The 16,648-nt window shown below is 47.4% G+C and overlaps 1 protein-coding gene across 1 annotated transcript in view; it reads left to right on the forward strand.

Moving 5' to 3' along the window:
• The first annotated feature begins 2,575 nt into the window (after positions 1-2,575).
• Positions 2,576-16,648, forward strand: part of LOC117880074 (protein transport protein Sec24C-like) — a 39,485-nt gene continuing 25,412 nt past the window's right edge. Inside the window, exon 1 of the mRNA XM_034775784.1 lies at positions 2,576-2,723. The gene's annotated coding sequence lies outside the window, so the exon portion shown is untranslated. The remainder of the gene's footprint in view (positions 2,724-16,648) is intronic.

The raw sequence follows: 16,648 nt of genomic DNA on the forward strand, positions 1-16,648 counted from the left end.
AGTGAGGAAACAGATTGACAGAGCAAGACGGGTACCCAGAAATCACCTACTACAGGACAGGCCCAACAAGGACAATAACAGAACACCACTGGCCATCACATACAGCCCCCAGCTAAAACCTCTCCAGCGCATTATCCACGATCTACAACCTATCCTGGAAAATTATCCCTCACTCTCACAGACCTTGGGAGGCAGGCCAGTCCTCGCTTACAGACAACCCCCCAACCTGAAGCAAATACTCACCAGCAACTACACACCACACCACAGAAACACCAACCCAGGAACCAATCCCTGTAGCAAACCTCGTTGCCTACTCTGTCTCCATATCTACTCTGGCAACACCATCAGAGGACCCAACCACATCAGCCACACCATCAAGGGCTCATTCACCTGCACATCTACTAATGTTATATATGCCATCATATGCCAGCAATGCCCCTCTGCCATGTACATTGGCCAAACCGGACAGTCCCTCCACAAAAGAATAAATGGACACAAATTGGACATCAGGAATGGTAACATACAAAAGCCAGTAAGTGAACACTTCAATCTCCGTGGTCATTCTATTACAGATTTAAAAGTCACTATCATTGAACAAAAAAACTTCAGAAACAGACTTCAAAGAGAAACAGCAGAACTAAAATTAATTTGCAAATTTAACACCATTAATCTGGGCTTGAATAGGGACTGGGAGTGGCTGGCTCATTACAGAAGCAGCTTTTTCTTTCCTGGAATTGACACCTCCTCATCTATTATTGGGAGTGGACTACATCCACCCTGATTGAATTGGCCCTGTCAACACTGGTTCTCCACTTGCGAAGTAACTCCCTGCTCTCCATGTGTCAGTATATAATGCCTGCATCTGTAACTTTCACGCTATGCATCTGAAGAAGTGAGGTTTTGTGGGCTACAGCCCACTTCTTCGGATGCACGAAAGCTTATGCTCTAATAAATTTGTTAGTCTCTAAGGTGCTATAAGTACTCCTGTTCTTTTTGCGGATACAGACTAACACGGCTACTACTCTGAAACCAAATAAATCTGTTAGTCTTTAAGGTGCCACCAGACTCCTTGTTGTTTTGCATCTGAAGAAGTGAGGTTCTTACCCACGAAAGCTTATGCTCCCAATTCTTCTGTTAGTCTTAAAGGTGCCACAGGACCCTCTGTTGCTTGTTGTTTTTGTTTCCATTGGGCTTGTCCTGTGGCCTATTAACCAGCTGGTGACCCCACCAAGTTAGTTCATGGCCAATTCACTGAGAGGGTGGTGACCCCACCAGGCTTCTGGCCCACTGGGCAAGTGAAGCCATTGGCTCTGGGGCTGGTGAACTCATTGAGCTTGTGTTGCAATGAATGAGTGGCCTGCAGACAGTTAGATGAGTGGCCAATGATGTGGTTCTTGTGGCCCATTGGGTGAGTGATTGGTGACCCCAGTCAGCTTATGTGGCCCATTTGGTGAGTGACCCCATTGGCTGTGTGGCCCAACGGATGAGTGACCCTCATTGGCCAAGTGACTCCATGGGTGGTCCAACGAGCGAGCAGCTTGTGGCACCCAGGGCCGGCTCCAGGTACCAGCAAACCAAGCAGGTGCTTGAGGCAGCACATTTTCAGGGGCGGCATTCCAGCCAGACTTTTTTATTTTTTTTTTTAGCGCTTGAGCGGCAAAAGCCTAGAGCCAGCCCTAGCAGCAGCAGCGCGTCCTGCACCAGGGGCACCCTGCGGCCGCTGCGGTTCACATCGGGGAGCAGCACCCACACCTTATGGCCGGGCGGGCTCCGAGCGTGGGACACTCGGGCTGGGGGCTGCAGGTGCCTCAGGGCGGCTGCCTCCCAGCGCCGCAGCCGGGGCTGGGCGAAGCAGCCCGAGCCACCCAGGGACTGTGGCAGGGCGGCCAGGAGCAGCAGCAGGAGCGGGGCCATAGAGGGCGGGGTGCTCCGCTCCCTCTGGGACTGTCCTGCCCTGGCTCCTCAGCCCCCTGCCGGGGCAGTCCCCCGGCTCTGACCTCCCCAGTCCCGGCAGGTCCTGGAGGCGGGAGCCCCGTCTGGAGGGACCTTGGGCTGAGGCACGGCCCGGGAGGCCTGCTGCTTACCCTGACCCTGCCAGCCCTGGACCGGCTGGAGATGATGGGGAAGCAGGCGGAGTCAGCGCTGGTGGGTGGAAGCCCAGCGCTAGGGTGGCAGACGGTGCAGGTGGGGTAGGGGAGGAGAGCCCAGGGTTGGGGCAGCAGGGGGTGCGGGTAGGGTGGAGAGCCCAGGATTGGAGCAGCGTGGGGTGGCACAGGGTGGAGAGGCCAGGGCTGGGGTGGGGGCAGCCAAAAAATTTTTTTGCTTGGGGTGGTAAAAAACCTAGAGCCAGCTCTGGTAGCACTCATGGGTCCTTCCCCAAGCATGGTTGCATTCGGCTCCATTCCCCCGTGACGTCATTGACATGGGCGTTCCCTCAGGAGGCAGGATACGGACAGGCGTGTAAACCCTGCGACGTCAATGTCAGGGAGTGGGACCCGGAAGCCCTGCGGCCTCTGCCGGCCTCATGGCGCCTGCGCAACATCCGGGTCCTGCGAGGTTGGGCGTCGCGGCCGCCGGGGGTTGGCCGCGAGTGAGGACGTGGCAGAGAGCAGGCTGGGGGGGCACTTCCGGTGGGTGTGATAGGCCCGGGAACCGGAAGTGGGGCCTGGCGGCGGAGCGCAGCCGGGGCAGTAGCGCCAGGAGGGACGAGCAGGAGCAGCTGGGTGAGTGGGGCGGGCCTGGAGCTCCGGGCAGAGCCCGGCACGGGGTCGGGGGCCCTTCCCGCGGGACTAGCTGGGGGCGGCGGGCCCTTCCCCCTGTGGGGAGCGGCCTGTGTGTGGGGGGCGTTCGGGCCTGGCTCCCCGCGCCCAGGTGGCCCCCGTGAGCGCCTGGCGAAGCTGTGCCGAGGGCTGATAGGCGCCGCGCCCCGGCAATGGCTCACGTCGGGCCCTGCTTGCCAAGCCGCTTCCGCCGCTTCTCGCCCTTCCCTGAGCTCGCACCGGCTGGTCGGTGTCTGCCCTGCGATGCGCCGCTGAGCCCCAGGCCCCGCTGGCGCTGAATGAAGGGGAGCCGCCCGCTCCCCAATCGGATGCGGGGGCCGGGCCCCATCAGCCCGGGCTGCTGCCCTTGTGACATGCTCACTGTCAAATGTCTCACTGGCCGCAAAGGCAAGAGCCCAGGCGGAAACACTTAATCTCCTGTAATCCTCACGTCTCTTGCTGCAGCATTTGCATTGCACCGTTCAGCTGCCAGGTCTTTTAGGGTTATGAGGGACAATTGACCCACGCAGGGACCTGGCAATTCTTAAGTGATACCTAGCCTAAAGCTGTCGGGATCTGGGAATAGGATTTACTTGTTTGTTTTAGACTAATTTTGAAAAAGCAGGGAGCAAAGAGATAATACAAGTGTGACCCAAAACTAACGTAGTCTCTAAGGAGGAGATTGTGTGGAATGAAGAGAATCTTCTTTTTAAATGGGGCTTGGAATCTGGTTGCATTGTGTTGCTAAGTTGCATTTGTCTTTCACTTCCTTGAAACTGGTTTCTGGGTCAGGGAAGAGGTTGCTGTGACTTGCTTTTGTCATAGGGTGTATTTGCATTAAGAATGCTTTGTAAATATTTTTCAGTATTGGCACAGAAAAATTCTTACAAGTTTTCCCAAGTGTGGACAACTTCAGAAATCTTGTCTCCACTAGGAAAATTTTGCAAAAACATCCCATTCTTGCTAACACCAGTCAGTAGTCCAGCTTCCCTGGTGATAGCCACACTGGGAGCCCTTGTGTAGATGGACTTCTTGCTACTGCTGTTTTAAGCATTGTCTCAGCCAAACTTGCTCAGAGTACTGGTGGCTTATCTGCACCTGAGCTTTTAAAGTCACAAGACAAGTATCTTTACCTGGAAAGGAGATTCTGTCCAGAGCTACTGTTTTTGTTGTAGTCCAGGAGAGAATCTATTAGTTGAGCTCTAGTTTATGGGGACCCTAAAAAGTAATGTGAGCTCTCCGCAAGATGTTCCGGGAGGTCTTCACTGCTCAGTAATACAGAATTGTCCCATGTAGACTCTGGGAACTTGGGATTTGACTATTTTCTTCAGTGGGAAGCAGTAGGTATTTTGGTTGAAGGGTTGAGAGAGACCTCATACTGGCTAGGAACTCTGAATCACTGCTTTGGGAAGGGACTTTCCTTCATTCATCCATACACATTGGTGGCATAAGGGGGAAATGTCCTTTCTTACTACCTGTTCTGAAAGTGCAAATGCACACATTCCTATCTGTACATCTTATTTTGTTTTGGGATGGAGAGGTAATTCAGGAAGGAAGGAGCAGAATTATTCATTGATATGTCTGTTTAGAATTCATTGTAGCTGCAAGGACCTGTATGTTGCTATGGCCAGAGTACTAGGATGGAATTGACTTGGAAGGGTGGTTGCCATTGGTCTGGTGGAGCTGGCATGGACCTCAGATTGCTTTTCACCATGTATGTGTTGTGTTCTGGGCACTAGTGGTAAGAAGGTGTCTGAAGGATTATTTTATTTCTTTCATGACCTTTGTGACATTAGTACTTCTTTGACTGTTATTTCCTGACTGAAGTACTGTTTTCTTCATGTAGCATTCTTGTTGTTGGAAGGAAAGTCAGTAATCCTGGAGTTAGTTGATGGTAACTGAGAAAGGTTGGGATACAAAGAATGGCCAAAGTTGTCAACCTCAAAACCTCCACAGAAGAGACAAGGAAAGAACTCAGTGTTTATCTCCTGTAGAAGTGAGTTTATATGTTGAGAATTTATTTTTAAGGCTGATATCCTCATTGCTGAGCAAGACTCCGAATAGTGACTGTCTAAAAGGCTGCACGGAGAAGATGTCATGCACTGCGAAGCCTAGAAGAATGATTAATTTGAAGTTTCCCATCTTGCAAAAAGTGATCATTTATTGTGTGTTTTATGCTAGTACTCAAAATATGGTTGGTTTTGTGCCAAAATATAGAAAGGCATAGTCTGGTCTTGGAAAAAATATACTGCATGAAGGATGAGCAAAGAGATAAAACATACAAGCAGAATATTTAGAAGAATGGCTAATATAATTTTAGTAAGTTGCATATCTTGATTTTGGATTTCTGTATCTATAACTACCCTTCAACATATCCTCTCTTCCTGACCCTACCCTCATCTACAAATCTTAAACCATGTTACAACTTTTTATCAACTACACTAAAGTGTGCAATGTTCAGGGAATCAAGTCCAGATAATTTCCTAGGCTGTAAGATGTGAGAATGACCCATGAAGTAGTTACTTATATGGTCAAGTCGCTGTGGAATCTTTTTGAGAAATAGTTGGGGTTCCATGCATGTCTCTTGAGCCCTGCCTTCCAAAGATTAAGGGTGTAAGTAGATCCCACTAGCAGTCCTTTAGTTCTCCTCTCTCCTCTGTCTTGATCAAAAAGTGTCTTCAATATGACTAGGGTACCTTCTACACCTTCCTTGGATCTGCAGTGTAAAGTCCTGGGTTGAAAGGGGTTGTGTCCTCTTATAAAGGTGCCTGTAAAGGAACAGGTAACATGTTCCATTGATTTAGGGTCAGAATCTTGGGATGGAGAATACACCATCTGTGATTCCAGCAATTCCAATAAGCTGTCCAATAAGAAAAAGAGATACTGCCACAAAGATGCAGTTGGTTCCTTGGATGGATCTGGGCTAGTCAGATCTCTCTGACCAGACATATATAGGAGGCGACCCCCTCTGAAGGCTCTAGTGGAGGAGATTGTTGACTGACCTGGAACCTTCCTGGTGCGCATTGTCCTAAAGTATATGCAGAGCCAGAACATGCCAAAGCAAAACCAGGCGAGGAGGCGATTGCAGCGCGGCAACGAGAGTGATGAGGAAATTGACATAGACATAGACCTCTCACAAAGTACAGGCCCCAGCAACGTGCAAATCATAGTGTTACTGGGGCAGGTTCATGGCGTGGAACGCCAATTCTGGGCCCGGGAAACAAGCACAGACTGGTGGGACCGCATCGTGTTGCAGGTGTGGGACGATTCCCAGTGGCTGCAAAACTTTCACATGCGTAAGGGCACTTTCATGGAACTTGGTGACTTGTTTTCCCCTGCCCTGAAGCGCCAGAATACCAGGATGAGAGCAGCCCTCACAGTTGAGAAGCGAGTGGCGATAGCCCTGTGGAAGCTTGCAACGCCAGACAACTACCGGTCAGTCGGGAATCAATTTGAAGTGGGCAAATCTACTGTGGGGGCTGCTGTGATCCAAGTAGCCGACGCAATCAAAGACCTGCTGATATCAAGGGTAGTGACTCTGGGAAACGTGCAGGTCATAGTGGATGGCTTTGCTTCAATGGGATTCCCAAACTGTGGTGGGGCGATAGACTGAACCCATATCCCTATCTTGTTACCGGAGCACCAAGCCACCGAGTACATAAACCGCAAGGGGTACTTTTCAATGCTGCTGCAAGCTCTGGTGGATCACAAGGGACGTTTCACCAACATCAACGTGGGATGGCCGGGAAAGGTGCATGATGCTCGCGTCTTCAGGCACTCTGGTCTGTTTCGAAAGCTGGACTTTCTTCCCGGACCAGAAAATAACCGTTGGAGATGTTGAAATGCCTATCGTTATCCTTGGGGACCCAGCCTACCCCTTAATGCCATGGCTCATGAAGCCGTACAAAGGCAGCCTGGACAGTAGTCAGGACCTGTTCAACTATAGGCTGAGCAAGTACCGAATGGTGGTGGAATGTGCATTTGGACATTTAAAAGCGCGCTGGCGCAGTTTACTGACTCGGATAGACCTCAGCGAAGCCAATATTCCAATTGTTGTTGCTGCTTGCTGTGCGCTCCACAATATCTGTGAGAGTAAGGGGGAGACATTTATGGCAGGGTGGGAGGTTGAGGCAAATTGCCTGACCACTGATTACGCGCAGCCAGACACCAGGGCGGTTAGAAGAGTACAGCAGGGCACGGTGCGCATCAGAGAAGCTTTGAAGACGAGTTTTGTGACTGGCCAGGCTACGGTGTGAAACTTCTGTTTGTTTCTCCTTGATGAACCCCTTCTCCCCCCTCCCCTCCCCCCCCCGGTTCACTCTACTTCCCTGTAAACTAACCACCCTCCCCTCCCCCCTTCGAGCACCACTTGCAGAGGCAATAAAGTCATTGTTACTTCATTCATGCATTCTTTATTAATCCATCACACAACTAGGGGGATAACTGCCAAGGTAGCCCAGGAGAGGTGGGGGAGGAAGGAAGGAAGGAAAAGGACACGCTACAGTTTAAATCTTTAAAACTTTAACACTTATTGAAGGCCAGCCTTCTGATGCTCGGGCAATCATCAGGGGTGGAGTGACTGGGTGGCCAGAGGCCCCCCCACCGCGTTCTTGGGTGTCTGGGTGAGGAGTCTATGGAAATTGGGGAGGAGGGCTGTTGGTTACACAGGGGCTGTAGCAGTGGTCTCTGCTCCTGCTGCTTTTCCTGCAGCTCAACCATACACTGGAGCATATCAGTTTGATGCTCCAGCAGCCGGAGCATTGACTCTTGCCTTCTGTCAGCAAGCTAACGCCACCTATCCTCTTCAGCCCACCACTTGCTCTCTTCAGTCTGCGATTCAGCCCGCTACCTCTCCTCTCATTCAGGTTGTGCTTTTTTGCACTCTGACATTGACTGCCTCCATGCATTCTGCTGTGCTCTGTCAGCATGGGAGGACATCTGGAGCTCCGAGAACAGATCATCCTGAGTGCACCGTTTTCTCCTTCTAATCTTCACTAGCCTCTGTGAAGGAGAAACATTTGCAGCTGGTGGAGGAGAAGGGAGAAGTAGTTAAAAAAGACACATTTTAGAGAACAATGGGTATGCTCGTTCACGTTAAATTTTGCTGTTCACATTACACAGCACATGTGCTTTCGTTACAAGGTCGCATTTTTCCTCTTATATTGAGGGCCTGCCGGTTTGGTGTGAGAGATCACTCACGCAGTGCCAGGCAACAGATTTCGGCTTGCAGGCAGCCATGGTAAGCCACAGTCTTTTGGCTTTTTTAACCTTCTTAACATGTGCAAATGGTTTCAAACAGTAGCGCCCTCATTTCCCATACCAAGCACCTGTTGGGTTGGCCATTTAAAATGCGTTTGCAATGTGAAAGGAGGGGCTGCGGTTTCCGGGTTAACATGTAGCACAAACCCAACTACCCCCCCACACCCAATTCTCTGGGATGATCACTTCACCCCTCCCCCCTACCACGTGGCTAACAGCGGGGAACATTTCTGTTCAGCTGAGCAGGAACGGGCACCTCTGAATGTCCCCTTAATAAAATCACCCCATTTCAACCAGGTGACCGTGAATGATGTCACTCTCCTGAGGATAACAAGGGGAGATAAGGAATGGATGTTGTCTGCAGACCAGCAAACACCGGGACCATATTCTGCCATGCTTTGTTATGCAATGATTCCAGACTACGTGCTACTGGCCTGGCGTGGTAAAGTGTCCTACCATGGTGGACGGGATAAGGCCGCCCTCCCCAGAAACCTTTTGCAAAGGCTTTGGGAGTACATGAAGGAGAGCTTTCTGGAGATGTCCCTGGAGGATTTCTGCTCCATCCCCATACACGTTAACAGACTTTTCCAGTAGATGTACTGGCTGCGATTGCCAGGGCAAATTAATCATTAATCATTAAACACGTTTGCTTTTAAACCATGTGTAATATTTACAAAGGTACACTCACCAGAGGTCCCTTGTGTGCCCTCAGAGTCTGGGAACATGCCTTGGGTGAGTTCTGGGGTTACTGGTTCCAGGTCCAGGGTGATAAACATATCCTGGCTGTGGGGGAAACCAGTTTCTCCGCTTCCTTGCTGTGAGCTATCTTCATTGTCTTCATCATCATCCTCATCTTCCTCATACCCCGAACCCGCTTCCCTGTTGCGTAATTCTCCATTGATGGAGTCAAAGCACACGGTTGGGGTAGTGGTGGCTGCACCCCTAGCATGGCATGCAGCTCCACGTAGAAGCGGCATGTTTGCGGCTCTGCCCTGGATCTTCCGTTTGCCTCTCTGGCTTTTTGGTAGACTTGCCTTAGCTCCTTAATTTTCACGCGGCACTGCTGTGCATCCCTGTTATGGCTTCTGACCTTCATGGCCTTTGAGACTTTTTCTAATATTTTGCCATTTCGTTTACTGCTACGGAGTTCAGCTAGCACTGATTCATCTCCCCATATGACGAGCAGATCCCGTACCTTCCGTTCTGTCCATGCTGGAGCTCTTTTGCGATCCTGGGACTCCATCATGGTTACCTGTGCTGATGAGCTCTGCATGGTCACCTGTGCTCTCCACGCTGGGCAAACAGGAAATGAAATTCAAAAGTTTGCGGGGCTTTTCCTGTCTACCTGGTCAGTGCATCTGAGTTGAAAGTGCTGTCCAGAGCGGTCACAATGAAGCACTGTGGAATAGCTCCCGGAGGCCAATAACGTCGAATTCCGTCCACACTACCCCAAATCCGACCCACAAAGGCCGATTTTAGCGCGAATCCCCGCGTCGGAGGTGGAGTAAAGAAACCGGTTTAAAGGGCCCTTTAAGTCGAAAAAAAGGGCTTCGTCGTGTGGACGTGTCCAGGCTTAATTCGATTTAACGCTGCTAAATTCGACCTAAACTCGTAGTGTAGACCAGGCCTGAGTCTCTAGGGTGCCACAATTACTCCTGTTCTTTTTGCTGAAGTAACCTAGTGATTGTCAGTAATGACAGTAATGACCACTGTTTGTGACAGTGTTAGCACATTAGCATCAAAGCTGCCTAATGGAATTCTGTGTAGCTAGTAGCGAGTAGTAAAGTGATTAGCCATGTTTAAGTGTTTTTGATACAGAAGTTGCTAATGCAGATTCCCAATGTACAAAATACAAGTACAGTTTTTTCCCTAAAAAACCTTAGACTGCCTTCAAACATGAAGAATAATAAAAAAGCACATACTAATTTTTTGCCTTTGTGGATTCTTTGTGGGGAGAGGGAAATATTTATATAATGTTACAGTGAGAACTGAGTTTCTTCGATGAAAGGTGCATGACAATAGTACTATTATTTATATATACTTTATATACAAACCAAATACCTTCCAACTCCTATGCCAACTTCCTATTTAAATTGCTACCTAGTGTTTTCATCATATCAAGCATTAAAATGGGAATGTTTTATCCCTTTAATATTCTCAGTGTGGACTTCCAGCAGCCACAAATACATTAAAATCTACTGCAGCATTGTGATCAGGGTAACTGTACTGTGGACATGGCTTGACTGCAGATGTAATGTTCAGTTTTCCTTTCAATATGATCTGTATGGATCTTTAAGAATTTGTATCTATACAGATGCTCTACTCAAAGAACTACAATTACTTCTCAGGAAACATTTTTGCATATGGCGTCTAAGATCTCCCCAGTCACTTGGCTTCCTGGTTGAGTTTAGGGACCCTGGATTTAACATGTCAGCAAGCTGTGATAGCTGACATAGGCCTTGTCTTCACTAGGATAATAGGTATTTTAACACATGTCAAAATTCTATGGTAATCAAAACAGTTACAACATGTTAGCTGGTTGAGGTAATCCCTACATTCCTCATTAGAGTTTACCTCAACCAGCGAACACGTGTTAAAATTACATCTGCATCATCTGTCTAGATTTTTAGCATGTTAGCTAAAACATGTTTAAATATCTCTTTTCCTAGTGTAGCCGTGGCTACACATGGTACTCCCTCACACAGATAGGGCATGGGGTGGCAAGGATATGAGGGGCAGAGCTAAAGGTTTTTGGTATAACCAAATTTACTTTCCACAATTTTTATGTAACTGTGATCTCATCTTTGAATTTTCTGGCTTTCAGGCACTTGTATTTTTTTTACAACAGCATACTATTAAGTCATTGCAACCTTAACTGTAAGGCTGTAAACAAGGTCTTGTGGCAGATATGGTTTATCTAAGCAGGTAACACAACCAGTATATTAATGTAAAATAACAGTGGGGATCCTCTGCTGTCTGTTGTCCATGAACCAAGCATGAAGTGGTCCACCAGCTCTCTCTGGAGCAAGCTCTCACTAGCATGTCTGGCTCTGATTTGTGTATTGTGTCTGTCACCATAGTATTAAAGTGCTGCCTACTTTGTATTCTATTAAGAGAAAGATAGTGGATTTTTAATGTGCATGAAAGGGAGGAATGAAGAGTTCCTCCATTCTGCAAGCTGCCTCTCACAACTCCATCATAGCACCATGCCCTTATTCCGGTCATTCCCTGCCCTTCCTGCTCTGGCCTTCGTGTAACTCTGTTCATGCACCTCTCCTAGCTTGAGGTTCATTCAACTTCAGTCTCAGGTCTCCCTTGAGCATTTGTCATTTTAAATGTTGTTTTCTTATTTCACTATGGAGATCATTGGGATTTAAATTACTGTCCAGTTTATTTGAAAATCTCATCTCGACCCTATTCTGTACTCTGAGGTAACACTGGTCTACAATTTTTGAGAAGTCGTCTGCTTCAGAGATAAAATGTGCTATTTATTATGTATTTTGATGTGCTGAATTCAAATATGACAATTAAAACTGGCTACTGTTTCTAAGATATTTAAGTTTTTACATTTTATGTCTATGTATATTGTGTAGATAGAGTTTTAATCATAAATTGTAAACCTAGGTCTTTTCATGTGTTTATGGTTGCTTTACATGATGATATTTCACCTGTCCTGTTTATGTAACACTTTAAAAATCAGCAAAAGGGTTGTATAAATAAAATTTATTATGAAACAAAAGGCAAAAAACTATTATGTACATAGTTTAGTCCTATTCAGTGTCTACTCGGTGCTTCTTGGCTTGTCTCTTGTATTCATTAAATGGAGCATCTCTTGTCACTGTCCAGCAATAGTCTGCAAGCGTTGATGGGCTCCATTTGCCCTGATAGCGTTTCTCCATTGTTGCAATGTCCTGGTGAAATCGCTCGCCATGCTCGTCGCTCACTGCTCCGGAGTTCGGTGGAAAAAAAATCTAGATGAGAGTGCAAAAAATTTATCTTTAGTGACATGTTGAAACCAAGGCTTTTGTAGGCCTTGAGGAGGTTTTCCACCAACAACCTGTAGTTGTCTGCCATGTTGTTTCAGAGAAAATTTATTGCCACTAACTGGAAGGCTTTCCATGCCATCTTTTCCTTGCCACGCAGTGCATGGTCAAATGCATCATCTCGAAAAAGTTCACAAATCTGAGGACCAACAAAGACACCTTCCTTTATCTTAGCTTCACTTAACCTTGGAAATTTTCCACGAGGGTACTTGAAAGCTGCTTGTGTTTTGTCAATGGCCTTGACAAAGTTCTTCATCAGACCCAGCTTGATGTGTAAGGGTGGTAACACAATTTTCCTTGATTCAACAAGTGGTGGATGCTGAACACTTTTCCTCCCAGGCTCCAATGACTGTCGGAGTGGCCAATCTTTCTTGATGTAGTGGGAATCTCTTGCACGACTATCCCATTCGCAGAGAAAACAGCAGTACTTTGTGTATCCAGTCTGCAGATCAAGGAAGAGAGCAACAACCTTCAAATCTCCACAAAGCTGCCACTGATGTTGGTCATAGTTTATGCACCTCAAAAGTTGTTTCATGTTGTCATAGGTTTCCTTCATATGGACTGCATGACCAACTGGAATTGATGGCAAAACATTGCCATTATGCAGTAAAACAGCTTTAAGACTCGTCTTCGATGAATCCATGAACAGTCTCCACTCATCTGGATCGTGAACGATGTTGAGGGCTGCCATCACACCATCGATGTTGTTGCAGGCTACAAGATCACCTTCCCTGAAGAAGAATGGGACAGGATCACAGAACATGGAAACCCTAACATCACCTGCCAGGAGATTCCACTGCTGTAGTCTGGAGTCCAACAGCTCTGCCTTACTCTTGGGTAGTGCCAAATCCCTGACTAAGGTCATTCAGTTCACCTTGTGTTATGAGGTGTGGTTCAGAGGAGGAGGATGGGAGAAAATGTGGGTCCTGTGACATTGATGGTTCAGGACCAGAAGTTTCATCCTCTTCCTCGTCTGACTCAAGTGAGAATGATTCTGGTGCATCAGGAACCAGCACTCCTTCTCCGTGAGGTAGTGGACGTATAGCTGATGGAATGTTTGGATAATGCACAGTCCACTTTTTCTTCTTTGACACACCTTTCCCAACTGGAGGCACCATGCAGAAGTAACAATTGCTGGTATGATCTGTTGGCTCTCTCCAAATCATTGGCATTGCAAAAGGCATAGATTTCCCTTTCCTGTTCAACCACTGGCGAAGATTTGTTGCACAAGTGTTGCAGCATGTGTGGGGCCCACCTCTTGTCCTGATCTCCAATTTTGCAGCCAAAATAAAGGTGATAGGCTTTCTTAACCATAGTGGTTATACTGCGCTTTTGTGATGCAAAAGTCACTTCACCACAAACATAGTAGAAGTTATCTGCACTGTTCACACAAGTACGAGGCATCTCTGCTCACTTTAGCTAAACAGAAGTGTGTCCCTTTGCAAAATCAAACACTGACAAATAAGAGAGCACGACACTGTATGACTTCTAGAGCTGATATAGGGCAATTTGTTCAGCAGAGTGATGTAAGCTTCATTATGATTGCATCATCCATGACTTCTAGGAATAACATGATGCAATTCATATCATGTATGACGCAATACCAGCTTCAGATTGCATCACTCATTGTTTTGCCTAAAAAGCAAGTACTGTCCAAACCCAGTCATAGATTTATTCATAGATCCAGTCAAAGATGTATTTTAGTCATTTCTGGTTTAAATTGAGATCCCTTCCCTTTATAACTCACTTATCCTCCGTCATTCCCAAGTCAAGAGTCGTATATACTGACCCAATAACACATCTTGAAAACTAGAGCCAATCAACAATTTTAAGCATCATTTTCGTTCTCAGTGACCCAGAATTAGTAAAGTTTGACTACATTTATTTCAGAAGCATTTTGGCTGTAGAGCAGTGTAATTAGTGTACATCCATTTGTGTCAAGGAAGCAAGACCTAACAGACTGAGCACAGGGCTCGGAGCCAGGAACTCTTGAGTACTGACTCCATTTCTCCTAGTGATTTAGTTAATCTTGGGCATGACACCTGTATTCCTTTAGTTTCTCTATGTGAAATGGGGGGATACCAGTCTCTTCTTATAGGTGGTGTGAGTCTTAATAATTCTACAGTGCTACAGCAGTGCTAAGTATTGTTTGAGGCATTCTGAAGCAGGTTGTGGGTTGATGGCAATTCTAAGCGGTGTTACCAGCACTTGTGTCCATTGTAAAGCATTTTCTTTATGTAGATAACAATTCTCTTCTCCCAGTAATTCCAAAGGCAATTTCTGGAAGGCAAGCAGGATGGATTTGATTTAAATCACTAGTCAGGAAGACTCAATTTAATCATGGATTTCTACATAAAAGTGCATTCTTGTTGGTTATTATAACCTTAGTACATATTCTTCACAACTCAGAGAAAGATGTAAGTTTTGTTTTTAGAAGTTACACACTATACATTTTTTAAGTGATTTATTTTGAAAACTTTTCAGATTAGTTTTACTGCTGTATCAGAAAATGATTGTTTGGTTATTTCATTTACCAAAGGTAACTGAAGCAGATAGTTCACCTCCCAATGATTTCATAAATATCTCCAATTCAACAGGTTACTCATTAATATTTGGAGGGCTTTATTTCCATGCTGTATTAGGAGAACATCACCAGACAGACATTTTAAATTGTTTTATTTAACTAAAACAACAATGTTATGTATTCTGGATTTATTTCTTCAACAGCAAACATAATATTTTAACAAAACAAGCATATGAATTTTTGAATGTAAACGTTCAAGTTTTTTTAAAATCAGGTTTGTTTTTGTTGTTTGTTTTAACTAAAATAGTTAAATTTTTTTTTAATATTTCATTTAACCCCCCCCCCATCCAGCACCACCATTTTTGCTGTTAACAAGCATGTTATCTCTGGAGACACAAATCCACAGTTTGAGAACTGCAAAATTAAGCATCTCTGATGGTATCTTCTAGATTGAACACTGAGTCCCATTGGGTAGATAGAAAGATTAACCTAAATAATCTATACAGAAGCTCCTGGAACCCCATAAGATTGGGTCCCTAATCCAGGAACTATTGGAACTCATTTACAAAACTTTTCTTAAACATTACATGAATATATTGTCTTATACTATAGAATTAGAATTTATAATCCCTATTCCATGATGAGATACATTATAGCTCGAAGATATCTTCATTAAAACTATCTTTAGATAGGTTTTTTCCTCAAAAAGCATTTTATAAAAAAATCTAATTTAAAAAAAAATCATTGATTTTTATCCACTCTGAAGGCAAGTGAGACACTTGGGGGCGGTGGGGGGAGGGGGAATAGCTCAGTGGTTTGAGCATTGGCCTGCTAAACCCAGGGTTGTGAGTTCAGTCCTTGAGGGGGCCACTTAGGGATCTGGGACAAAATCAGTACTTGGCTCTGCTAGTGAAGGCAGGGGGCTGGACTTGATGACCTTTCAAGGTCCCTTCCAGTTCTAGGAGATAGGATATCTCCATTCATTCAATTCAATTCATTCATTCACTACCTATTACATTTCCTTCTCTAGTAGGGTTACCATATTTCAACAATCAAAAAAGAGGACGGGGGGAGCCCCGCCCCTGTCCTGCCCTAGCCCCGCCCCTGCCCCTCCCACTTCCCCCCCCTCAGAACCCCCAACCCTCCCCCCACTCCTTGTCCCCTGACTGCCCCCTCCTGGGACCCCTGCCCCTAACTGCCCCCCAGGACTCCACCCCCTACCTAAGCCTCCCTGCTACTTGTACCCTGACTGCCCCCTCCTGAGACCTTCCCCACATCCTAACTGGCCCCCTAGGACTCTACCCCCTACCTGTCCCCTGACTGCCCCAACCCTTATCCACACCCCCACCCCCAGACAGACTCCTGGGACTCCCACGCCCCATCCAACCACTCCCCACCCCCTGACAGCCCCCCCCAAAACTCCTGACCCATCTAAACCCCTCTGCTCCCTGTCCCCTGACTGCTCCGATCCCTCTCCCCACTCCTGCCCCCTGACAGCCCCCCCCAGAACTCCCAAACACCCCCCCCTTGTCCCCCGACTGCCCCCTCCTGGGACCCCTGCTCCTAACTACCCTCCAGAACCCCACCCCCTACCTAAGCCTCCCTGTGCCTTGTCTCCTAACTGCCCCCTCCTGAGACCCCCCCACCTGTACTCTGCCCAAAACCTTACACCCCCAGACAGCCCCCCCCCGAACTCCTGACCCATCCAACCCTCCCCCTGCTCCCTGTCTCTTGACTCCCCCCCCCCCCCCGAACCTCCCTGCCGCTTCTCTGACCCCCGGCCCCCTTACGGTGCTGCAGAGCAGCGCGCTCGACAGTGGGGGAGGGGAGCAGGGTCGGAGCTCCAGACTGCCGGAGGCCGAGGCGACGGCCTGCGATCTGTGAATGCAGGGCGGGGGGAGGGAGGGAGGGAGAGGAGGGGAGTGGTGTCAAGTTGCAGGAGAGAGGAGGGGGGAAGTGGAGGAAGGGCTTTGGCTGTCGGAGCCCCGTGCGAGTGGCACCATCCGGCTGGCTGCCCTGTAAGCCCCGCACGCTCTGCGGGGGGGGGAAGTCCAGACATTGAC

Source organism: Trachemys scripta, chromosome 7 (assembly GCF_013100865.1).
Source record: "Trachemys scripta elegans isolate TJP31775 chromosome 7, CAS_Tse_1.0, whole genome shotgun sequence".
Classification (NCBI taxonomy): domain Eukaryota; kingdom Metazoa; phylum Chordata; order Testudines; family Emydidae; genus Trachemys; species Trachemys scripta.